The sequence below is a fragment of the Hypanus sabinus genome, unplaced genomic scaffold (genome assembly GCF_030144855.1).
Source record: "Hypanus sabinus isolate sHypSab1 unplaced genomic scaffold, sHypSab1.hap1 scaffold_460, whole genome shotgun sequence".
NCBI classification, from domain to species: Eukaryota; Metazoa; Chordata; class Chondrichthyes; order Myliobatiformes; family Dasyatidae; genus Hypanus; species Hypanus sabinus.
Window position 1 is genome coordinate 20,253 of NW_026781333.1, and position 25,597 is coordinate 45,849.

At 47.6% G+C, this 25,597-nt stretch overlaps 3 non-coding genes across 3 annotated transcripts; all 3 read left to right on the forward strand.

The window, feature by feature from the left end:
* Nucleotides 1–7,832: 7,832 nt before the first annotated feature.
* Nucleotides 7,833–7,904, forward strand: trnae-cuc (transfer RNA glutamic acid (anticodon CUC)). The gene has a single exon. It is a non-coding gene; the product is annotated as a tRNA-Glu (tRNA).
* A 7,659-nt stretch (nt 7,905–15,563) lies between these two features.
* Nucleotides 15,564–15,636, forward strand: trnav-uac (transfer RNA valine (anticodon UAC)). The gene has a single exon. It is a non-coding gene; the product is annotated as a tRNA-Val (tRNA).
* Nucleotides 15,637–24,227: 8,591 nt separating this feature from the next.
* trnav-uac (transfer RNA valine (anticodon UAC)) lies at nt 24,228–24,300 on the forward strand. The gene has a single exon. It is a non-coding gene; the product is annotated as a tRNA-Val (tRNA).
* The last annotated feature ends 1,297 nt before the right edge of the window (nt 24,301–25,597 follow it).

Sequence of the window (25,597 nt, forward strand, 5' to 3'; positions counted from 1 at the left end):
ATATGCTTAAACTTAAATAGACTGCATCGCACGACACGGGTATGGGGTGGTCAGGTCATTCACTGGCAGAGATCAGCTTCCAGGCAAACGGACAGCGTGCGCTGGAAAGCATTTTTCTTCAAATTGTCCGCAGTCCTCGCTACTTTCCCGAAGACACGACCCTTTTTTTCATCACAGGTCTCTGGAAGATCGCTGTGGATATTTTAAATGGTTTGGAGGAATAGAAGTGCAGTGTTATTGTAATACACGTCAGCTGTCATTGTTTATTCCATTACTCGCATCGTCCGGAATAACTGGCACGAACGAAAGAAAATAATGAACGAATGTTCCCCTTTAATAAAGAAGTGTTCTCCATTTCACCCGCCAGAACAAACTCCTTCCCTCAATTTCAGAAGCGAATGTGCTCCGTCAACTGTTACAAAATAAATCGAAATCAAGATGAATGCCAACTTTAAAAACAATACAGATATTAAAAAAAGTTATTTAAATAACTGAAGCCAGGTATCATGAAAAATAACGTGGAAAATTCGCATCATATTTTATTTTAAAGCACATAGATTGCAATACCCCTTGAGGAGTCAAATTAACGACTCGGAGACAGAGCGAGTAAAAATAGTTTAACGTAAGTGTTTGTGCAGTTGGTTGTCATTAATGCCTCTGATGTGATAGCCACGCTAATTGCCTCAGTGGAATTGTTTTCTCCTCAATAAAAGTCTGCTAAACCGATCACCAGTCCATCCGAGCAGCTGAAACACTCCGTACAACTGAACGCTGCTTCTGATGGAATATGGGATATCCGGCGATTTACTACATCGCGGCCGTTTTCTATCCCACACTTGTAGCGGTTGGTGTCCCCGGTAAGATGCCGGAGCTGGTTAATTTATGTATGGTGCCGTCGTTACTCTGCTGCGGTATCCGCACTGTTACTAAGCACAGATGCTACCGTCGGTGGAAACGTGTTTCCCAAATGGAGGATTCGGGCATCTGGTTGTTTTATTTCCATATTTCGTATTTCGATCGCAGTGTTTTTTTTTTCCTTTTGTCAATTAAGTTAGTACCGATTTTGTCACTGTTTCATAATTGCACCTCGCTGGGCTTTCTGAAGTGATGACGGTCTCTGTTTTTCTCGGTCCTGGTCTCTATTCGTGCAGACAGACCGACGTTATAACACCGTGGCAGCTTATTTAAATAACTGTCCAGTCTATTTTCGACAGGTAGGTCTGTTCTTCTGTAAGTCAGTAAATGAGATCTCGTGTTTTATATCTCCTTGACTCCACTTTGTCACGGCTACATACAATCCCTTCAGCGATTTCAAGTCTAACAATGGAAATGGTGTTGTTTACAGGAACGATTGACTGCTCACCCGTACCTGAGTCGTGGAACTCGGATGCCTCGCTCTAAACTGTGGGAAGGTCGCCAATCCACTGACACTCACATCCGTCATTGTCCTCCAGCCGGAGTGCAGCGACCGAGACCGCACACACTGGATTCCGGCTTTCCTCTTCCATACAGGAAATACCCTGCACAGCATCGGGAGAATGGGGGCATTCAGGGAGCTGACCATATTTCTATTTTGTTTCCAAATTTCTTGCAGTTAACTTAACGGCGATTGTGATCCTATCTCGGGGAAAATGCGGACTCTCCAAATGCATCACCCGTTACCTGGTTGGAATGGCAACAGCGGATCTGATGGTGGTTATCGTTGCTGATTTAGTGGAACAGACCAACAATATCTACATTTATTCCAAATACCTGCTCCTCACTCCTGTCTGCGCTCTGACACTTGTATTTGTCGAATTAGCGACGGACTGTTCTGTTTGGTTCACGGTCAGTTTTACCTTCGATCGCTTCATCGCAATATGTTGCCGAAAGCTGCGGGAGCGATACTGCACCGAGAGAACAGCAACGGTGGTGATCGTGACCGTGGTTATAGTGAGCTGCGGGAAATGTGTCCCGGGTTACTTTGCCATTGAACCTTACGTCATCATTGACAACACGCCATGGCGGTGCACCGCCACATATGAATACGTTACTTCACCCGTGTGGAGAGGGTACACATTACTGGACAGTATTTTAACGCCATTGCTACCAATCGGATTAATCCTGGTGTTTAACGGGTTAACCGTAAGACATATCGTTGTAGCAAATAGAGTCCGCAGAAAGCTTCGGGAGAGCAGCGACAATCAGAAAGATGCCGAGGTGGAAAAACGCAGAAAATCGATGATCTTGCTGTTTTCTATATCAGCTAATTTCATATTATTTTGGATGCCCCATGTAGCCCGTTCTCTGAAATGGAAAGTGCAAAACTATCTTTACCAGGACAGATATTTGAGTTCCCCGGTGTACATCCTCCAACAACTTGGTTTCATGTTACAATTTCTCAGCATGTGCACCAATACTTGTATCTATACACTGACACAGAGGAAATTCAGAGAAGAGCTGATCAATGGAATGAAGTATGTGTTTACATTAAATGGCCATCTGTGTAGATAACCCCCGTGTCTAATGGCAATTCAGCTTTTTTTTCAAATAAAGTCGTTTTACAATGTACAGGTTCAGAAAATATGTCATAAATTCAAACAATTTATTCAAACAATGACACGCCTGGTCATACGGAATTTGCAGAGTTTTTGCTTCACACAGTTCAGGTAGGTAGCTATATAAACATTCAATACTGCTGCCGTGATTGTCACTTTGGTTGAAGTATGTTCCAAACTATCACAGACACTCGACTGTCACAAGGGCAGGGATGGCTTCAGGACTTTCCGGGTTTTAGATGTTTCAAAATGGACAGGGTCGGGTATCAGAATTTAAAGGGAGTACGATGGGGAACTAGGGATAGTATCACAGCTGCAGAATGGGAGGACAACGTGGAGCGTTAGTTTGTTAATAGACCTGGAGACGAACACTGATTATGTTCTAGCGTTTGAAATGGGCGCAATCTCACCGTTTGGAGTATTCTGTACAGCCGCCCACCAGATTAACAAAATAAAACGCGACGGGAACAGTGATGAACCGACTGGGAAGCAGAACCTGGATATGAGCCATGTTATTCGCAAGGGCACCTGCAACCTCCCTAATAGTCTTTGGCACCTACCTAAGTTAAAATGCTTAGGAATTGCATAAATTCTCGGTTGTGTTCAGGAAGTCTTCATGTCACAATATGAATAAAGGCTGACTAGCTAACATTCCATGTCAGATCTAATATTAGGAAAGGAAACGGGTCTTGTGACAGATCTATCCCCGGGTCCGCATTTCAGATCAACAGGGCGAACTCCCCACCATTTACCTTGCCCAGGGATAGCACCAGTGAGTATGGAATGTGTTTAATTAGGGATCAGCGATTTATGGTGCTGCCTGGCAGGAACTCAGGATGGTACATTGGGAAATGATGCACTCGGGGTGTTGCGCAACAGATATGTGGGGATTGTTTAGGGAGCACTTACACGGGGTTCAGTATAGGCTTGTCTCACTGATGCAGGGAAAGGACGATAGCGTAAAGTTACGCTGGGAGACAAGAAAGTTGGAACAACACGTCAAGGGGACGAAAGAACGATACTAACAGAACAGGAAGAAAGGATCAGGTAAGGCTAAAGCGAGTCACAATGTAGACAGGAAGGAATATAACAGTGGACTTAAAAGAGTGATAGGGGGAGTTGAGAAATCCTTGACTAGTTGGACTGTGAAGAACAGGAGGAGACTAGAGAGAGTGTGGGCAGATCAGAGGCAAAAGAGGAAAACGTGTCTGGAGTCCAAGGAGGCGATGAAGCTCCTCACTGAATACATTGATCAATGTGAACACTGCGAAAAAATGCAGATATGCTCGAACATGCCGACGTTGAGAAAGAGGATGCGTTGGAAACTTGGAAAACATTATGATAGATGATTCCCCGGTGGCGAACTGGATATAGTCCGGGTAATTTTGGAAGGCGATCTCCGATATTGCTGTGCTTTTGGACAGGATATTAGTGTCTTCGCTGGCCACGGAAGTAGAACTAGGTGACTGGAGGGTGGAAAAAGTTATTCATTTGTTGACGAAAAATAACAGGGATACTTGTTGGAATTATAGACCAGGGAGCCTTACATCAGTAGTGGGTAAACTACTGGAGGGGATTATTGAAGAGGGAATTTATGCATATTTGGAGAAACGTAGTCTGGCTACGGAGAGAAAGCATGGCATGTTGTCGTTAATGAGCCAGATTGAATTATTTGAAAAAGTGAAAATAAAACTAACAGTTGAATCAGAACAGTCGATGTGGGTCCTTTAATTTTTGTCAGGTGTCTGATAAGTTCCCGATAGTGGACTCATTCTGAATGTGAGGAGACATGGGGTCGAGGAAACCTGGCTGCGTTGATTCAGAATTGGCTTCCTAACAGAAGGCAGATGATAATATAGTAGACAGAGTAAATTCTGGCTGGGAGACAAAGGACATCCGTGTTCCGCATGAAGAGTTGAAATTCTGGCACACTTTGCAACACTATTGCGAGTCTGATGGAGCCCTACAACTTGAAACCAGCATTTCAAAGTGATCAGCAGCAGCTTCCGGTGTTTGTTAAAAGATCCAGCCTTCCAAAATCCCAATTCTAGTACACACTAATTTATCCTAATGCCAATTTACCTCTGAATCGTGGTTTTATTGCATCGAGTGTAGATACGCTCATTTTTCGATCTTTATAACCCTGAATCCACATGGCCGGTGTGGAATCCGTGTCTCCCTCTGAAATCATTAATAAACGAAACATACAAATCTACACAAACTAAAAACGCAGCGAAGGCAAAGCAAATATCTGAACTCACTCTTGTCTTCCTTCAAAACCATCGCAGACAGTCGGAGAATACAGAATAAACAATTTCCAAAGCTTCCATCTCCTCATGCTGTAACCATCCATTAACTCAGTCTCCATGCTTCAGTGTGTGCAAGGACAGTGGAATCGAACAGCATCAACAACTTTCTAGATTGGTCGGTGCTGTGAGGCAGTAAGGTTCCAACCCAGATATACAGTCAGACAGCCACAGGGAACCACTGCACAGAAACAGGGTCTTCAGTAAGTTCGGGCCTTGATGAAATATTTAAACTGTCTACTCCCATCGACCTGACCCGGACCGTAGCCATCCATATCCCTCTCATCCGTGTATTTCTCCAAACATCTCTTAAACGTTGACATCGGAATCTCAATTACCACTTGCGTTGACAGCACTCTCTACATTCTGTCGACCCTCTGAGTGAATAAGATTCGCCTCATGATCTCCTTAAACATTTCACATTTCACCCTTCACCCATGATCTCCAGTTGTATTCTCGCCCAAAATCAGTAGAGAAAGCCCGCTTGCATTTACACTCTCTATACGCCTCATAAAGTTGTATACCTCTATCAAATCTCCACTCAGTCTTCTACCCGCTCGGGAATACAGTGCTGATATATGTAATCTTTCCTTTTTAATTCAAAACATTCAGTTCCGGCAATAGTCGTGTAATTTTTCTCTTCATTTTTTCAATCTTATTTGCATCTTTCCTGCAGGTAGTTGAGCTCAACAGCTCACAATATTCCAATTCGGGCCCCAACAAAGCCGTAAACCGTAACAACGTAACATCCCAACTCCTGTACTCCATACTTTGGTCCGGGAAGGCCAATGTGCGAAAAGCTTTACCATGTCTACCTTCGCCGTAACTTTCATTGAATTATGGACCTGTATTCCCAGATTCGTTTGTTCTATCGTACTGCTCAGTGCCCTATTTCTCATTGTTTCAGACCAACCCTGGCTGGTCCGCCCAAAGGACAACATCTAACAGTTGTGTGCGTTAAATCCGATCTGACAATTTTCAACCCGTTTTTCCAGCTGGTCCAGATCCCGCTTTATGCTCCGGTACTCTTACCCCGCTGTCCACTACACCTGTAATGCTGTTATCATCGGCAAATTTGCTGATCCATTTAACGACATTATTATCCAGATAAGTTTATGGATGACAAGGAACAAGGGGCACAGCAACGATCCCTGGGATACTCCATTCATTACAGGTCCCCAGTTAGAAAGACAATCATCAATTATCATACTCCAGTTTCCCCAACGTATCCAATGGCGAATCCAATTTACTTCCTCATTGTGAAAGCCAAGCGACTGATCCTTCCCGAGCTTCCTCCCACGCGGAACCTTGCAAATTCCTTGCCGAAGTTCCTGTAGACGGCATCCACAGCTTTGCCTTCAACACCATTCCAGATTACTACTTGTAAAGATCTGTGAGATTGGTTGGACATGATCTACTGCGCACTGGTCAATATTGTCTATCGCTAATGTTCCTGTTCCTGATCGGGAGCTGGTGAAAGATTTTCGATGGGGAGAGAGATCAGAGTCAGGTGTTTAGTGTCTGTAGAAAGCGGGAGGGGGATAGACACGAGAGAGATGACGTGCGAGGTGATGCATTTTGTAAGCTCCAGTAAGAGCGGGATGTCTACATTATTGATAAGGCTTTAGGAATTTTGAGATTTGTTTATAAATCCAAAGATTCACGATGACACTGGCAATACACGCGAAGTATTGCCGACAGATCGCTAAAAGTCTTGATGTATTTCTGCTGACCCACTGTCGCTGCAATCTGAAACCCATAATTTCCCTTTAAGAAACGTACTTTTGATCTGACTAAATTACTCAGCAGATTAACGAGCTACTGAAGGACCAGGTGGACTTGACTCTCGGGAATGCAGGTGCGGCACCTTTTAGCGGTCAGCGAAGGTCAGCCATTACCATTGCCGGAAAAGAGGTCGGTTCGGAAGACTTCATGCCAGACTAAATCGACGGGCGATGAAGCATCATTTACCCGGCATCTTCTTGGCGAAAGGTCAATTACTTGAAAACAAGATGCATTACGTCAGCGCAACGTTGCAGTTTCGGAGGGAAATGAAGGGCTGCTGTCCTCTCTGTTTCATGGAGACATGGCTCAGTTCGGTGGAACAGCCGGAAGGCTTCTCAGTCCACCGTTCGGAGAAGATAAGAAGGTATTGTGGTGCTGGGGGAGGGGGGGGGGGGCGGGCGGTGGAACGGCGGTGTTGTTTCATGACTAACTCTTCACCTTCTCCGTACATGGCGGTCTTGCCGCACCCTTGTTGCCCCAATCACAACATCCAATGATTGAGTTCTGTCGGTGCTGCTTACCGAGAGGTTCTCCTCATTGATCCGGACGGCACTTCACATACCGCCAGAGCAGATGTTAAGCAAGCATACCATGTACTGAGTGCCGCGATCGGCAAACAAGGAACTGCCTACACTGAGGACTTTCAAATCATTGCGGGGGTTTCTATCAGGCTTGTTTCAAGAAATCTAAGCTAATTTGTCGCCAGCACATCATCCTCAGTACCAGGGGCTCCCGCACACTCGACCACGGTTACAGCACGATCAGAAAGCCCAGCATTCCACCCCCAGACCATATTTCAGGCATTCTGAACGTCTGGGTTTCTTTCTCATACCTCCACCCAGGGGGAGGGTAAGGAACAAGACACCGGATGTATCGGCAACAATGCCACGGGAATCGGAGGGCAGAGTACTGAATTGCTTCGAGGCGACAGACAGAAACAAAAACGAACCAGGGCTCATAAGAGAATCTGAATGTTACCATCTTTATAAAGACACTGGAGAACGAGTGTTTCCCACTGATTCATTCAGAGTCCAGAGTGTTTCTTAAACTGAAGCATTGGGTGAGCACGCGGTCTGCAAAGTGCTGAGCAGTAGATTCGTGACAATATTTATCACATTTATTCATTATTATTCATCTTTAGGTTTTGTTTCATATTTTGCTGGTTTTGTAGTAATCTACTGTTGTAATCAGAACTTCATCAGCCTCCCTGGTGGTCTAGTGGTTAGGATTCGGCGCTCTCACCGCCGCGGCCCGGGTTCGATTCCCGGTCAGGGAATTAAAATATTGCCTGTTTATTTAAAGTGTTTGTTTCAAATTATTTTGTGTATTAACTTGCTTCCACAAGAACCCGAATCCTGTCTATGCTTAACCTGCATCCGCCTGATTCAGCACCATAAAACCACAAAATATACGAGCAGAACATGGCATTGAAAAAATAATATCGCAGGTGCAGTCTCAATAAAGCTGGAAATAACTGCGAGGTCTTGCTGGCAATAACTTGCAATCGATACAATGTAGGTTTAATCTTCTTCACTCCTCACTGCAACTCAATCCACTCAGAGACGCTGTCTGTCTGTAGAAGAGGGTGACCATACATTTCCCATATTGGACTCTGGTCCTACTCACTCAGTTTGCCGACATCACCTTGACTCATCTGCACGGGATCATCACTGCTCAAATCTCAGTGAGTATTGTCAGGTCCAGTCGGGTTTATTGCCGTGTGCACAGGGATGGTGAGGGACAGGTACAATGAAACACTTGCAGCATCATTGCAGGCTCGAAAAGACAGACAGTACGCAAAACATACATTGTACAATTCTGTATCATTAACAAAAGATGGATATCAATCTTGTGCCAGTTTCAGCCTTGGAAATGATTCATCAGGCAAACTGATGACATAATTGCGAACTATTATATCCACGGGAGAGCATCCAGGCCCAAGAAAGGCTGTTTATTCCTTTTCTTTAAACAGACAGACAACAGAATGAAGGGAAGTGTCTAGTCCTTTTCAGCCAGCCTTGGCATTCTATAAGATCAGGCTGGCCCAGACTTTTTCTCAATCCTCCCTCCCCCCCATACAGCAGTTGCCGGTCAAAAGTCGGCCGGTCACCTCCACCAAATCTTCTACCGTCTCCCCAGGTGTGAGGAGATAAACTTCTGTCGCCCGCCTTTATTTCAACGCCCTGACAGCGCCCCCAGCTTCGATCAGAAGCCTATTGATATTAATGTTATATAATGGGACATTGTACTGAGCTTTGCTCGGTATTGACGGGATTTTGTGGAGGCAGAAGCAGTCAGAGTCTGTGGGAAGGAACAACTCTTGGTGAAACCCTTTCCGCAACTGGATAACACGTTGGATTGACATCTGCATACACGAATGGGAGCTAGGTAGGTTGCACGTCATTTGACGAGATTTGTTGATATCGGACAATTACACCGCTCTGTGGCAATTGGCGAGGGTGATTTTGACGGAAGGTCAGCGAAACGATTTGTCAATGGCAATAGGCGGGGTCGCTCGCTGGACAAAAGAGCAATGGGGAGTCTGTACAATGAGGGATATGAAACCGGCGAAAGCTTTTCACGTTCGGAGACCGTGCTGCCCACTTCAGTAAAAGGATGAAGTCCACTTCTTTACACTGACGCTGAAATATCCGTTCTCTGCATTTGATTCTTTTAGTTTTACAAGTCGGTAAAGCTGCAAACTACAAAGCGTTTATGCTGCCCAGAGGGGGATTGGTCAGAGTCGTAATAGAAATGAAAGTTTCACAATGAGTGTAAAAATCTCTAAATCTGCCGGCTGGTACGTAGTTGTCAAATGAACACAGACAGCAGCCAGGATGTTAAATTTTTATTGGCAGTGAGGTTTCTATTCCCTGGCGCTGCAGTCTGAGCGCTGCAAACAGGATTCGAACATGGCGCGGAGAATCCCCATTGGATTTCAAGTCCAACGCCTTAACCACTCGGCCATCGCAGCTCCATTAATGTTCATTGCACCCACCGTAGCACTACAACTGAAGTGATGGTTGTACTTATTTTCGGTAATGGAAAAGATGATTCATCATTCCAATACAAATAGTATAATTCGACAGCTTTGGAATTTGTTCCAACACAGTTATATCAGAACGTGAATGTGGAGCGATAACACTGCCGTCAGTATCGTAACTGAAGGAGATTTCCATTGTTGGGGATAAAGGTCGGGATCAGAATCAGGTTTATAATGACGGACATATGTCAACATTACATTGTTGCTTATATATTCTACCCCTCCTGAACCGAATTTTAAAATTGCATTTGCCTTCCTTTACCGCTGACTAAGCCTGGAAGTAAACATTCAGGGAATATTGCACAAGGTCTCTTTGCACCTCTGATTTCAGAAAACCTTCTCCATTTAGAGACGTTTTTATCCTTTCTTCCAAAGTGCATCACCGTACCGCACGATGATCTATTTGACAAATCTCCTCCCTTTCTCCTCAACTGTCTTTGATCTTCAAACTGCTTGGAATCTTTTGAGTTATCTAACACGTTCAAGTCAGGCTACCTTTCTTTTATTGTCCTTTCTTCAGCCTAACTTCCTTCTTTCAGAGCGGAGTGACAGTCATAATTCTCCAGTCATCAGCATCTATTCTCGAATATCAAGTCACTTTTATTTTCATTTCGACCATAACTGCTGGTACAGTACATAGTAAAAATGAGACTACTTTTTGAGGACCATGGTGTTACATAACACAGTACAAAAAACTAGAGTAAACTACGTAAAAAGCAACACAGAATAGAACCACACGAGACTACAGACCTACACAGGACAGCATGAAGTACACAAAACAGTACAGGCATTACAATAAATAATAAACAAGACAATAGGGCAGTAAGGTGTCTGTCCAGGCTTTGTGTATTGAGGAGTCCGATAGCTTGTGGGGAAGAAACTGTTACATCGTCTGGTCGCGAGAGCCCGAATGCTCAAACGGCAGGAGGGAGAAAAGTTTGTAGGAGCGGTGCATGTGGTCCTTCATAATGCTGGTTCATTTGTGGATGCAGCGTGTAGTATAAATGTCCGATAATCTTCTCAGCTGATCTCATTATCCGCTGCAGGGCCTTGCAATCATTAATGGTTCAGTTTCCGAACCAGGTAGTGATGCAGCTGCTCAGGATGCTCTCAATACAACCCCTGTAGAATGTGATGAGGATGCGGGGTGGGAAATGGACTTTCCTCAGCCTTCGCTGCTGGGCTTTCTTTGCTATGGAGCTGTTGTATGTAAATAATGATTCGTGAAGGAGTGCCTACAGAATCTCTCCAGTTACCACTTTCAGGACCATGGGGTGTAGTCCAACTGGTCCCGATGACATCTAACTTCTGTCCTTTCAGCTTCACGGGCACCTTCTCCAGGTGATAACATCCACTCTCACTGATGCCCTCTGACACATGTTTCTCGCTGCCTGCCATTATGCTGGTGTCTTCCACAGAGCAGCCTGGCGCAAAATATTCAGTCAGTTCGTCCCTTTTCTTTTCCCCCCATTACTGCTTCTTCCGCGTCATTTTCCAGCTTTCTGATACCCACACTCGCATCCCTTTTAATATTCGTATGTCTGAACAGAGGTATTTTCTCCAGTATTGGCCAGTTTTGAAAGCGTCCGGCTTCCCTCTAATGCTTGCTACATTATAAACCCTCACTTTTGCTTTTATGCTGTCTTTACTTTCTGGTATCAGACATGGTTGCCTCATCCGCCCTTTCCAATATTTATTCTTATTTAGGATGCACCTTTCCCATTAACCCGTAAAACACCAACCATTGTGGATTTTCTCTCAGCCATGCTAGTGCCCCTTTCCAATCCACCTGGCCCGCTCCAGACTTGGGTCGCCGTTCTTTTCTGCGAGTAACAGGGTCGAGGACTATCATCGTCCCTGTTTTTATTTCTGCGAGTGACGGGTTCGAAGACAGTTATGGTCCCTGAGTTCTTTATTCTGCGAGTGTGTCTGATCATAAGACCCTGGGGAACAATCAGACCGCCAAGCGATTGAAATCCCGCCGGGCCCGTTGGCCATTGTTTTTTGGGCGGTTCAAGTTTACCCTCATGTACCTTCCAGGATCCAAGGACGGGAAGTCGGTCGCGCTTTCCCGCCAGCATGACTCCACGGATATCACCTCCATTCCCGAGACGATCCTCCCACCATCCTGAGTGTGGCCACCCTCACTTGGGAGATCCAGGCTAAGGTAAAGGAAGCCCAGCGGGACGAATCCGCCCCTGGCAATGGACCCGGCGATCGCCCGTACGTGCCCGTCTCCGTCAGGTCTCAGGTTCTCCAGTGCGGGCACACATCCCGGTTCACCTGCCACCCCGGGAGTGATCGGACCCTGGTAACGGACTCGGCGATCGCCTGTACGTGCCTGTCTCCGTCAGGTCTCAGGTTCTCCAATGCGGGCACACATCCCGGTTCACCTGACACCCCGGGAGTGATCGGACCCTGGTAACGGACCCGGCGATCGCCTGTACGTGACGGTCTCCGTCAGGTCTCAGGTTCTCCAATGGGGTCACACATCCCGGTTCACCTGGCACCCCGGGAGTGATCGGACCCTGGTAACGGACCCGGCGATCGCCTGTACGTGACGGTCTCCATCGGGCCTCAGGTTCTCCAATGGGGGCACACATCCTGGTTCACCTGCCACCCCGGGAGCGATCGGACCCTGGTAACGGACCCGGCGATCGCCCGTACGTGCCTGTCTCCGTCAGGCCTCAGGTTCTCCAATGGGGGCACATATCCCGGTTCACCTGCCACCCCGGGAGTGATCGGACCCTGGTAACGGACCCGGCGATCGCCCGTACGTGCCCGTCTCCGTCAGGTCTCAGGTTCTCCAATGGGGTCACACATCCCGGTTCACCTGCCACCCCGGGAGTGATCGGACCCTGGTAACGGACCCGGCGATCGCCTGTACGTGCCTGTCTCCGTCAGGTCTCAGGTTCTCCAATGCGGGCACACATCCCGGTTCACCAGACACCCCGGGAGTGATCAGACCCTGGTAACGGACCCGGCGATCGCCTGTACGTGTCGGTCTCCGTCAGGCCTCAGGTTCTCCAATGGGGTCACACATCCCGGTTCACCTGCCACCCCGGGAGTGATCGGACCCTGGTAACGGACCCGGCGATCGCCCGTACGTGCCCGTCTCCGTCAGGCCTCAGGTTCTCCAATGGGGGCAGACATCCCGGTTCACCTGCCACCCCGGGAGTGATCGGACCCTGGTAACGGACCCGGCGATCGCCTGTACGTGCCTGTCTCCGTCAGGTCTCAGGTTCTCCAATGCGGGCACACATCCCGGTTCACCTGCCACCCCGGGAGTGATCGGACCCTGGTAACGGACCCGGCGATCGCCTGTACGTGCCTGTCTCCGTCAGGTCTCAGGTTCTCCAGTGGGGGCACACATCCCGGTTCACCTGACACCCCGGGAGTGATCGGACCCTGGTAACGGACCCGGCGATCGCCCGTACGTGCCCGTCTCCGTCAGGTCTCAGGTTCTCCAATGGGGTCACACATCCCGGTTCACCTGCCACCCCGGGAGTGATCGGACCCTGGTAACGGACACGGCGATCGCCTGTACGTGCCTGTGTCCGTCAGGTCTCAGGTTCTCCAATGCGGGCACACATCCCGGTTCACCAGACACCCCGGGAGTGATCAGACCCTGGTAACGGACCCGGCGATCGCCTGTACGTGTCGGTCTCCGTCAGGCCTCAGGTTCTCCAATGGGGTCACACATCCCGGTTCACCTGCCACCCCGGGAGTGATCGGACCCTGGTAACGGACCCGGCGATCGCCCGTACGTGCCCGTCTCCGTCAGGCCTCAGGTTCTCCAATGGGGGCAGACATCCCGGTTCACCTGCCACCCCGGGAGTGATCGGACCCTGGTAACGGACCCGGCGATCGCCTGTACGTGCCTGTCTCCGTCAGGTCTCAGGTTCTCCAATGCGGGCACACATCCCGGTTCACCTGCCACCCCGGGAGTGATCGGACCCTGGTAACGGACCCGGCGATCGCCCGTACGTGCCCGTCTCCGTCAGGCCTCAGGTTCTCCAATGGGGGCAGACATCCCGGTTCACCTGCCACCCCGGGAGTGATCGGACCCTGGTAACGGACCCGGCGATCGCCTGTACGTGCCTGTCTCCGTCAGGTCTCAGGTTCTCCAATGGGGGCACACATCCCGGTTCACCAGACACCCCGGGAGTGATCGGACCCTGGCTCTCCTGAGGAAGCACTTTTGGTGTCCGTCCACGGAGGGAAACACCCGTTCTTATGTCTTGGCTTGTTCCGTCTGTGCCCAGGGAAAGTTCTCTCATCGACCACCTGCGGGTCTTCTTCGTCCTCTAACTGTACCTGGTCGTCCCTACTCACACATCGCCCCAGACCTCGTCACTGGTCTACCCCTTCCCGCGGAACCAGCAGTGTCCACACCGTGGTAGACCGATTTTCTAAGGCGGTGTACATTGTGGCCCTCCCTAAACTCACTTCCCCTCAAGAAACCGCAGGTCTTCTCATCCGCCAGGTCTTCCGCCCCCATGTAATCCCCGCGGACATAGTCTCCGATCTAGATCCCCAGTACGTCTCACAGGTATGGAGAGCCTTCTGTCAGGCCTCAGGTGCATCAGCCAGCCTGTCATCCGGCTTTCACCCCCAGTCGAACGGGCAGACGGAACGGGTCAACCAAGACCTGGAGCGACCACCTCCCGTGGGTTGAGTACGCCCCCAACTCTCTGGTGAGCTCTGCCATTGTACGCTCTCCGTTCGAGTACTCCCTTGGGTACCAAGCCCCGATGTTCCCTGCGCAAGAAGGAGAGATTGCGGTACCGTCGATTCGGGACCATATTGATCGGTGCCGTAAGTTTTGGGAGGAAACTCGCGCGGCCCTACTCAGATCAACAAATCAAAATAAGAAGACAGCCGACCGAGACCGGACTCCGGCGCCGGAGGTACCAACCTGGGCAGATGTTGTGGCTTTCCTCCAAGGACATCCTGCTCAAAAACGAACATAGGAAACTCGCCCCCCGCTTCCTGGAACCATCCAAGGTTGACAGGATTATCAATCCCACAGCGGTCCGCCTACTATTGCCAAGGTCCATGCGCATCCACCCAACTTTTCAAGGGTCTCAGATAAAGCCAGTTTCCGTCAGCCCCTTGTGTCCCCCACCTGGGACTCCCCCACCTGCCCGTATCATCGACAACCATCCGGCATACACCGTCCGAAGACTACTGGATGTACGCCGTAGGGGCAGGTGTCTCCAATACCTAGTGGACTGGGAAGGGTCCAGAAGAGCTTTCCTGGGTCCCCCGCTCCTTCAGTTTAGACCGTTCCCTCATCCAGGACTTTCATCGGGACAATTCAGACAGGCCTGGAGGATCGCACGGAGCCTCCCATTGTATGGCGGGGGATTACTGCCATGATCACTTCAAGTTCCTGGTTATCTTCCTCCGGAATTGGGCCTCAATCACGTCGTTTATTTCCCAATCATTCCCATTTTCCACTAAATACCAACACCTGCTTTCCATCAGCAAATGCAGTGTAAATATCCTGTGACCATAACTAGGAGCTGCCAGCTCGCTGGTCGACTCGTGTACGAGTAATCTCGTGCCATGGTTCTTAGGACGATCAGTTACAAATCCAGCATCTTTCCTGAATCCTCTACGAAAACCAAGACTCCAGGTAATGACTCCCTTGCCACCCATTCCACGCCCGTGTTCAGCACTTGGGTTCGTTCCACTGCCACATCCCTGTAACACTCTACCTATACCCATACTCCAGGGAATAAGTTCCTAAACTAATAATACGTGTTATTGAGAACGGAAAGTAACAGTGGGCAATGTTTTGTACTTATTGCTGTACTTCAGAGCAGGGTGGGGAGGCGATGTCTCGGGTCATTGCTCAAGAACGCAAAGCATTGAGCGCTTTGCACGGTTTCTGTGGTGTAGTGGTTATCACGTTCGCTTTACACGCGAAAGGTCCCCAGTTCAATCCTGGGCAGAAACATTGTTTGGGCTTCAGTGCTTCAAATGAACTTGAGACTCAAATTTTCAGTTTGTGTTCAAGTTTACTGTCATGTGCATCCAGCTGTAAAAATAATGAACATTCTCTTTTCTTGCAGTAGCGCATTGTATTTCAAACCTGGCAAAGGTAAATTAAAGCAGGAAGAATTAATAGAAATTATATTTAATTTACAGGAGACCATAAAGGGATTTAAACCTAAGGAGGTTCGTGGATAACGTACACTGCGTAACGGGAGAATCAGCCTTCAACCCTATTGTCATGTATTGTCGCATGAGGATGCATTGTGGTTTCAACGAAGCTCACACCTCAAATGTTCCCATCCAGAGCAACATCAGAAATAACTTTGTGCTGAAAAATTTCAAACCTACTTTAAAATAGCAAATCGCTTTCGTTTTCCACACCCCTGTATTCCATTCCTTCCTCGTCTCACCATACAGACTCTCCGTTCATATTCTCCACCACAGTATTCTGGGTTCCACCTTTTCAGTCTGCCTCTCCCCATCTCTCTCTATTTCTTTATCTCACATGCATTCAATCTCTCTGCTTCTCTTTGTTTTCTCTGTCGCGAGCAGCACCACAGCAACCACACGTCAGACGCGCAAATATTTGTGCTCAGTACAGTTACAACTGTGGAAACAGTTGGTAACATCAACACCTAAAACTTTCAATCTGTGATCTTCCGGTGATATTGCAGCGCAGACAGAAGTCAAATATCTTACCATTGGTATCGCTCATTCCATTCCTGTTAAAGGTCCAAGGAGGAAGAATTGATCACAACTCTGACATCGCAGTTCTGCGGGAATGTCGAAAAGTATGGTAAAAATCTTCCTATATAATGACGGTAATGTAGAACAGGAAAACTGGGCACTTTTTAGTTTTGAGACGAGGTGATGGTGGGAGATCTCATATCGGTACAGAGTTGGGATCACGGTCCATTTCAATATATTGAAGTGGTTGTGATTCCATGTAAAATTAAAACGTGGGCGAAATATCCCGCGCCTGCATAAGGGTCAGTAACTGGCCGTGGAGGTTCATCCGTAAAGTCAACGTCAGGAATAAATACTTATCTCGGAAAACGCTCCGCCCCTGATTCAACGCGCAGCCCGTGTAGAGTTACTCCGAAATAACTCCCGATCTTTCTCCAGTAACACTCTTAACTTTATCACCTTATTAAAGTCTTACGGCCGGACATTCTGATCAAACCAGCCACAATTATATTGTTTAGCATTTCGACAACGTAATTGCCAGTGATGCTTTACTCCGGGATCCCCACGGTGGAAGTGAAATGTTTGAAATATATGCCACTGAAAAGTGATCAGTGAAAATGTATCCTGGGGTATCAGTGGAGTCCAGTTGGAAAATAACACCTCGCCTTTGGACGTTACGGAACAGATGGGTAGTATATTGACAGTCACACACAAGATGCTTGTGGAACACAGCAGGCCAGGGAGCATCTATAGGGAGAGGCACTGTCGGTGTTTCGGGCAGAGACCCTTCGTCAGGACTAACTGAAATGAAAGATACTGAGATTTGAAAGTAGTGGTGGGAGGTGGAAATGCGAAATGATAGGAGAAGACCGGAAGGGCTGGGATGAAGCTAAGAGCTGGAAAGGTGATTAGCAAAAGTGATACAGAGCTGAAGAAGGGAAGTGATCATGGGACGGGAGGCCTCATGAGTAAGAAAGTGGGGAGGAGCACCAGAGGCAGATGGAGAACAGGCAGAGTGATGGGTAGAGAGAAAAAAAAAAAACAACAGCAGTTAAATATGTCAAGGATGGAGTGATAATGAGGACATGGAGGCCACCTGCTGTACCAGCGAGTGAGGAATGGGCAATTGTTCACCAAGTTGTAGTTCCTAAGGTTTATAGGACTGAAATTTTAACTTTGGCCCACAGTATACCCTTACATCGACATTTTGGAGTGAATAAAACTAAACAGGATTATCAAAAAATGTTACTGGCCTAATTTGAGGACAGATGTTGTGACCTTTCGCAGAACCTGTCACACTTGTCAAATTGTGGGTAAACCTAATCAGGTCACCCCAGTGGCTCCACTGTAGTCTAAACCTGCATTCAGTGACTCCTCTTCAAAATTTATAGTGGATTGTGCTGGCCCTTTGCCAAAGACTAAAGCTGGCCATCAGTATCTGCTAACTATTATGTGTACTACATCCTGATTCCCAGAGGCAATACCTCTCAGAAATATTAAAGCTAAAACTGTGGCAAAGGCTGTTACCAAATTTTTTACTTTTTCTGGTTTGCCTAAAGAAATCCAGTCTGAACAAGGAAGTAATTTTACATCTGGATTATTCCAGCAGGGAGTTTATGAACAGGGAACTAAACAAATTACATCATCTGCATACCATCCAGAATCACAGGGGCTTTTGAAAGATTTCATTCTGCCCTCAAAACCATGATTAAGACATATTGTGTTGAAAATGGAAAAGACTGGAATGAAGGAATACATTTGCTTTTGTTTGCAGTAAGAGAGTCAGTACAGGAATCACCGGGATTTACTCCATTTGAGCTTGTATTTGGTTGTAGAGTGAGGGAACCTTTGACCTTGTTAAAGAACATAGGATTAATGGGGATGTACATGTTAAGTTGTTAGACTATGTTTTGAAGATCAAAGATAAACTACTCCACACCTGAGGTCTAGCGAGACAAAACTTAGATTTCTCAGAACAAAGTGAAGTGTTGGTTTGATAGGAGGGCTTGGGAAAGAAAATTCCACGTGGGGGATAAGGCGCTTACCTTATGTTGAAGAATGTTGACAAATCCACCTCAGGCGAATCTCAATAGACCGTATGAAATGGTCTCTCAAATTAATGATCTGAATTGTGTTATTAAAACACCCGACCAATGTAAACCAGCACAGGTTGTACACATAAATATGATAGTCTTATTTTGACAAGCAGGCACCATCGGTGAGTGTTGTTGTCAAAACATATGAATCTGGTAACCCTGAGAATGAAACAATTGACTCGTCTGAGAATTTTCACAAGCCAAACATGGTCCCAGTTAGGCTAATGAACTCGGTTGTTCCAGAAAACATTGATAACAGGTTGGCACACCTGCAGCCAAAGCAACAACAATAGCTGAAGAAATTAATTCTGGAGTTTAAAAATGTATTTCCCATTGTTCCCAAGCAACCCACAGTCGCAGTACATAACGTAGATAATGGTCAAGCCAAACCGCTTAAACAACACCCATATTGCATGAATGCAGAAAAGTGTAAATTGCCTGAGCAGGGAATTGAATATATACTGGAAAATGGTATTATTAGTCCTTTAGCAGCAGATTGCTCACCCTGTGTTATTGTGCTCAAACCTGATCATAGTGTTAGATTTTGCACTGATTATAGGAAGGTAAATGCAGTAACAAAAGCAGATGCCCATCCTGTCCCTAGGGAGGATGATTGCACCGAAAAGGTTGGAAAAGCTAAATTTCTTACAAAGATTGATCTGTTGAAAAGGTATTGGTGTGTTCCATTGATGGACAGAGGTAGAGAAATTTCTGCATTTGTGACACCATCTGGTTTGTGTGAATACAATGTTTTACCTTTTGGAAGGAAAAATGCTCCAGGAACATTCCAGAGAATGAATGATCCTGTAATTCGAGGATTAGAACACACAGATGCCCATATTGATGACTTAGTTACAGGGAGTGCCACTCGGGAAGAGCATATCTCTGCAGTAGAAAAGCTGTTTGACAGGCTTTCCTAGGACAACCTAAGAGTGAATATGGCCATGCCACTGTGACCTGTCTTGACTATGTTGTAGGTCTAAGCAAGTTGGCTCCTGTTCGGTCAAAAGTCCAGGCAATTTCACAAGTTCCTATTCTGTCTGTTGAGAAGGTTCCTACAAGGTTTCTGGGAATGAATGGATATTATCGTAAGTTCTGTAAGAACTTTGCTGCTGTCGCTCTTCCTCTGACTAATCTCCTGAAGAAGGTTGAAAAGTTTGTTTGGACCGACCCTTGTCAGAAGGCATTTGATCGATTGAAAGTTATTATTTGAATTTAGGCCAATCAATGTAGTGTTGTCATCACATTTAATTAGCAGATTGGAGCTGTAGGTGACAGCACAAGTCATGGGTGCACAGAAAGTAAAGGACAGGACCAAAGAGACAACCCTGTGGGTTATGCGTCCTGAGGGTCAGGGAGACAGAGGAGATGGAGCCCACTCTTACCACCTGACGGCGATCTGACAGGAAGTCCAGGATCCAGCTACACAAGGCAGGGTGAAGGCCGAGGTCTCTGAGCTTCTTGTCGATACTTCACGCATTCGTATGGCTACTGCTCTGCCCAAGACTGCAAGGAACTGCAGAGAACTTTGGAGCGCAGTGAACATCAGAGAAACAAGCCTCCACTCCATGGACTCTTCCTACATTCCCTTGCCTCGGGAAAGCAGGCCATGTACTCAAAGAACCTCATAACCTGGACATTCTTGCTGCAATCTTGCTCCCACATTGGTGGAGAGATACAAAAGCCTTAAAGTGCGTAACACCAGGCTGAAGGATGGCTTCCTGTCTGTGGTTATAAGCCAAATGAATGGCAAAATGGACTCGACCTCACAATGTAACTCGACGTGACCATGCACCATATGTCTATCTGCACTACACTTTCTCTGCAGCCATAATGCTTTGTTACAGTTACTGTTTTGTCATATATCAGCTCAATGTACTGTTGCAATGTATCGATCTGTGTGGATGGTACATCAGGCAAGATTTTCACTGTAGCTCAGTACTTGATAAGAATATACAAATTCCCCGTTTTAATTGTGTGGAAATATTAGATAGACTGAGCTTCTGCTCTGGAACTACAGAAGGAAACTGAACTGTTGTCATATCTGAGGAATGCAAATAAATAGAAAAAACTTCAATCTCGCATTACGACCTGCGGTAACTGGGATCAGGTGACTGGTGGTGGGTCTCCCATATGAATATCAGAATCAGGTTTAATAGCACCGGCATATGTCATGAAATGCGTTGTCTCTGCGGCAGCAGTAGAACCTAATTCATAACCATAGATTTTAACAATTGTGATTTAATATAAGAATATAATTATTACATAGTTAAATTATATAAATAGTACAAAATGAAAAAAGGAGCGGTTTGTAGGAGCGGTGCTTGTGGTCCTTCATAATGCTGGTTCCTTTGTGGATGCAGCGTGTAGTATAAATGTCCGTAATGGCGGGAAGAGAGACCCCGATAATCTTCGCAGCTGATCTCATTATCCGCTGCAGGGCCTTGCAATCATTATTGGTTCAGTTTCCGAACCAGGTCGTGATGCAGCTGCTCAGGATGCTCTCAATACAACCCCTGTAGAATGTGATGAGGATGGGGGTGTGGGAAATGGACTTTCCTCAGCCTTCTCAGAAAGTAGAGACGCTGCTGGGCTTTCTTTGCTATGGAGCTGTTGTATGTAAATAATGATACGTGAAGGAGTGCCTACAGAAACTCTCCAGTTACCACTTTCAGGACCATGGGGTGTAGTCCAACTGGTCCCGATGACATCTAACTTCAGACCTTTCAGCTTCACGGGCACCTTCTCCAGGTGATAACATCCACTCTCACTGATGCCCTCTGACATGTGTTTCTCGGTGCCTGCCATTATGCTGGAGTCTTCCACAGAGCAGCCTGGCGCAAAATATTCATTCAGTTCGTCCCTTTTCTTTTCCCCCCATTACTGCTTCTTCCGCGTCATTTTCCAGCTTTCTGATACCCACACTCGCATCCCTTTTAATATTCATATGGCTGAACAGCGGTATTTTCTCCAGTATTGGCCAGTTTTGAAAGCGTCCCAAACCTCCGGCTTCCCTCTAATGCTTGCTACATTATAAACCCTCACTTTTGGCTTTATGCTGTCTTTACTTTCTGGTATCAGCCATGGTTGCCTCATCCGCCCTTTCCAATATTTATTCTGATTTAGGATGCACCTTTCCCATTAACCCGTAAAACACCAACCATTGTGGATTTTCTCTCAGCCATGCTAGTGCCCCTTTCCAATCCACCTGGCCCGCTCCAGACTTGGGTCGCCGTTCTTTTCTGCCAGTAACAGGGTCGAGGACTATCATCGTCCCTGTTTTTATTTCTGCGAGTGACGGGTTCGAAGACAGTTCTGGTCCCTGAGTTCTTTATTCTGCGAGTGTGTCTGACCATAAGACCCTGGGGCACAATCAGACCGCCAAGCGATTGAAATCCCGCCAGGCCCGTTGGCCATTGTTTTTTGGACGGTTCAAGTTTACCCTCATGTACCTTCCAGGATCCAAGGACGGGAAGTCGGTCGCGCTTTCCCGCCAGCATGACTCCACGGATATCAGCTCCATTCCCGAGACGATCCTCCCACCATCCTGAGTGTGGCCACCCTCACTTGGGAGATCCAGGCTAAGGTAAAGGAAGCCCAGCGGGACGAATCCGCCCCTGGCAATGGACCCGGCGATCGCCCGTACGTGCCTGTCTCCGTCAGGTCTCAGGTTCTCCAATGGGGTCACTCATCCCGGTTCACCTGCCACCCCGGGAGTGATCGGACCCTGGTAACGGACCCGGCGATCGCCTGTAGGTGCCTGTCTCCGTCAGGTCTCAGGTTCTCCAATGCGGGCACACATCCCGGTTCACCTGCCACCCTGGGAGTAATCGGACCCTGGTAACGGACCCGGCGATCGCCTGTACGTGCCCGTCTCCGTCAGGTCTCAGGTTCTCCAATGGGGGCACACATCCCGGTTCACCTGACACCCCGGGAGTGATCGGACCCTGGTAACGGACCCGGCGATCGCCTGTACGTGCCCGTCTCCGTCAGGCCTCAGGTTCACCAATGGGGTCACACATCCCGGTTCACCTGCCACCCCGGGAGTGATCGGACCCTGGCTCTCCTGAGGAAGCACTTTTGGTGTCCGTCCACGGAGGGGAACACCCGTTCTTATGTCTCGGCTTGTTCCGTCTGTGCCCAGGGAAAGTACTCTCATCGACCACCTGCGGGTCTTCTTCGTCCTCTAACTGTACCTGGTGTCCCTACTCACACATCGCCCCAGACCTCGTCACTGGTCTACCCCTTCCCGCGGAACCACCAGTGTCCACACCGTGGTAGACCGATTTTCTAAGGCGGTGTACATTGTGGCCCTCCCTAAACTCACTTCCCCTCAAGAAACCGCAGGTCTTCTCATCCGCCAGGTATTCCGCCTCCATGGAATCCCCGCGGATATCGTCTCCGATCTAGATCCCCAGTTCGCCTCACAGGTATGGAGAGCCTTCTGTCAGGCCTCAGGTGCATCAGCCAGCCTGTCATCCGGCTTTCACCCCCAGTCGAACGGGCAGACGGAACGGGTCAACCAAGACCTGGAGCGACCACCTCCCGTGGGTTGAGTACGCCCCCAACTCTCTGGTGAACTCTGCCATTGTGCGCTCTCCGTTCGAGTGCTCCCTTGGGTACCAAGCCCCGATGTTCCCCGCGCAAGAAGGAGAGACTGCGGTACCGTCGATTCGGGACCATATTGATCGGTGCCGTAAGTTTTGGGAGGAAACTCGCGCGGCCCTACTCAGATCAACAAATCGAAATAAGAAGACAGCCGACCGAGACCGGACTCCGGCACCGGAGGTACCAACCTGGGCAGACGTTGTGGCTTTCCTCCAAGGACATCCCGCTCAAAAACGAACATAGGAAACTCGCCCACCGCTTCCTGGGACCATCCAAGGTTGACAGGATTATCAATCCCACAGCGGTCCGCCTACTATTGCCAAGGTCCATGCGCATCCACCCAACTTTTCAAGTGTCTCAGATAAAGCCAGTTTCCGTCAGCCCCTTGTGTCCCCCACCTGGGACTCCCCCACCTGCCCGTATCATCGACATACATCCGGCATACATCGTCCGAAGACTACTGGATGTACGCCGTAGGGGCAGGTGTCTCCAATACCTAGTGGACTGGGAAGGGTCCAGAAGAGCTTTCCTGGGTCCCCCGCTCCTTCAGTTTAGACCGTTCCCTCATCCAGGACTTTCATCGGGACAATTCAGACAGGCCTGGAGGTTCGCACGGAGCCTCCCATTGTGTGGCGGGGGATTACTGCCATGATCCCTTCTAGTTCCTGGTTATCTTCCTCCGGAATTGGGCCTCAATCACGTCGTTTATTTCCCATTCATTCCCATTTTCCACTAAATACAAACACCTGCTTTCCATCAGCAAATGCAGTGTAAATATCCTGTGACCACAACTAGGAGCGGCCAGTTCGCTGGTCGACTCGTGTACGAGTAATCTCGTGCCATGGTTCTTAGGACGATCAGTTACAAATCCAGCATCTTTCCTGAATCCTCTACGAAAACCAAGACTCCAGGTAATGACTCCCTTGGCACCCATTCCACGATCGTGTTCAGCACTTGGGTTCGTTCCACTGCCACATCCCTGTAACACTCTACCTATACCCATACTCCAGGGAATAAGTTCCTAAACTAATAATACGTGTTACTGAGAACGGAAAGTAACAGTGGACAATGTTTTGTACTTATTGCTGTACTTCAGAGCAGGGCGGGGAGGCGATGTCTCGGGTCATTGCTCAAGAGCGCAAAGCATTGAGCACTTTGCACGGTTTCTGTGGTGTAGTGGTTATCACGTTCGCTTTACACGCGAAAGGTCCCCAGTTCAATCCTGGGCAGAAACATTGTTTGGGCTTCAGTGCTTCAAATGAACTTGAGACTCAAATTTTCAGTTTGTGTTCAAGTTTACTGTCATGTGCATCCAGGTGTAAAAATAATGAACATTCTCTTTTCTTGCAGTAGCGCATTGTATTTCAAACCTGGCAAAGGTAAATTAAAGCAAGAAGAATTAATAGAAATTATATTTAATTTACAGGAGACCATAAAGGGATTTAAACCTAAGGAGGTTCGTGGATAACGTACACTGCGTAACGGGAGAATCAGCCTTCAACCCTATTGTCATGTATTGTCGCATGAGGATGCATTGTGGTTTCAACGAAGCTCACACCTCAAATGTTCCCATCCAGAGCAACATCAGAAATAACTTTGTGCTGAAAAATTTCAAACCTACTTTAAAATAGCAAATCGCTTTCGTTTTCCACACCCCTGTATTCCATTCCTTCCTCGTCTCACCATACAGACTCTCCGTTCAAATTCTCCACCACAGTATTCTGGGTTCCACCTTTTCAGTCTGCCTCTCCCCATCTCTCTCTATTTCTTTATCTCACATGCATTCAATCTCTCTGCTTCTCTTTGTTTTCTCTGTCGCGAGCAGCACCACAGCAACCACACGTCAGACGCGCAAATATTTGTGCTCAGTACAGTTACAACTGTGGAAACAGTTGGTAACATCAACACCTAAAACTTTCAAGACTGGAATCTGTGATCTTCCGGAGATATGCAGCGCAGACAGAAGTCAAATATCTTACCATTGGTATCGCTCATTCCATTCCTGTTAAAGGTCCAAGGAGGAAGAATTGATCACAACTCTGACATCGTAGTTCTGCGGGAATGTCGAAAAGTATGGTAAAAATCTTCCTATATAATGACGGTAATGTAGAACAGGAAAACTGGGCACTTTTTAGTTTTGAGACGAGGTGATGGTGGGAGATCTCATATCGGTACAGAGTTGGGATCACGGTCCATTTCAATATATTGAAGTGGTTGTGATTCCATGTAAAATTAAAACGTGGGCGAAATATCCCGCGCCTGCATAAGGGTCAGTAACTGGCCGTGGAGGTTCATCCGTAAAGTCAACGTCAGGAATAAATACTTATCTCGGAATACGCTCCGCCCCTGATTCAACGCGCAGCCCGTGTAGAGTTACTCCGAAATAACTCCCGATCTTTCTCCAGTTACACTCTTAACTTTATCACTTTATTAAAGTCTTACGGCCGGACATTCTGATCAAACCAGCCACAATTATATTGTTTAGCATTTTGGCAACGTAATTACCAGTGATGCTTTACTCCGGGATCCCCA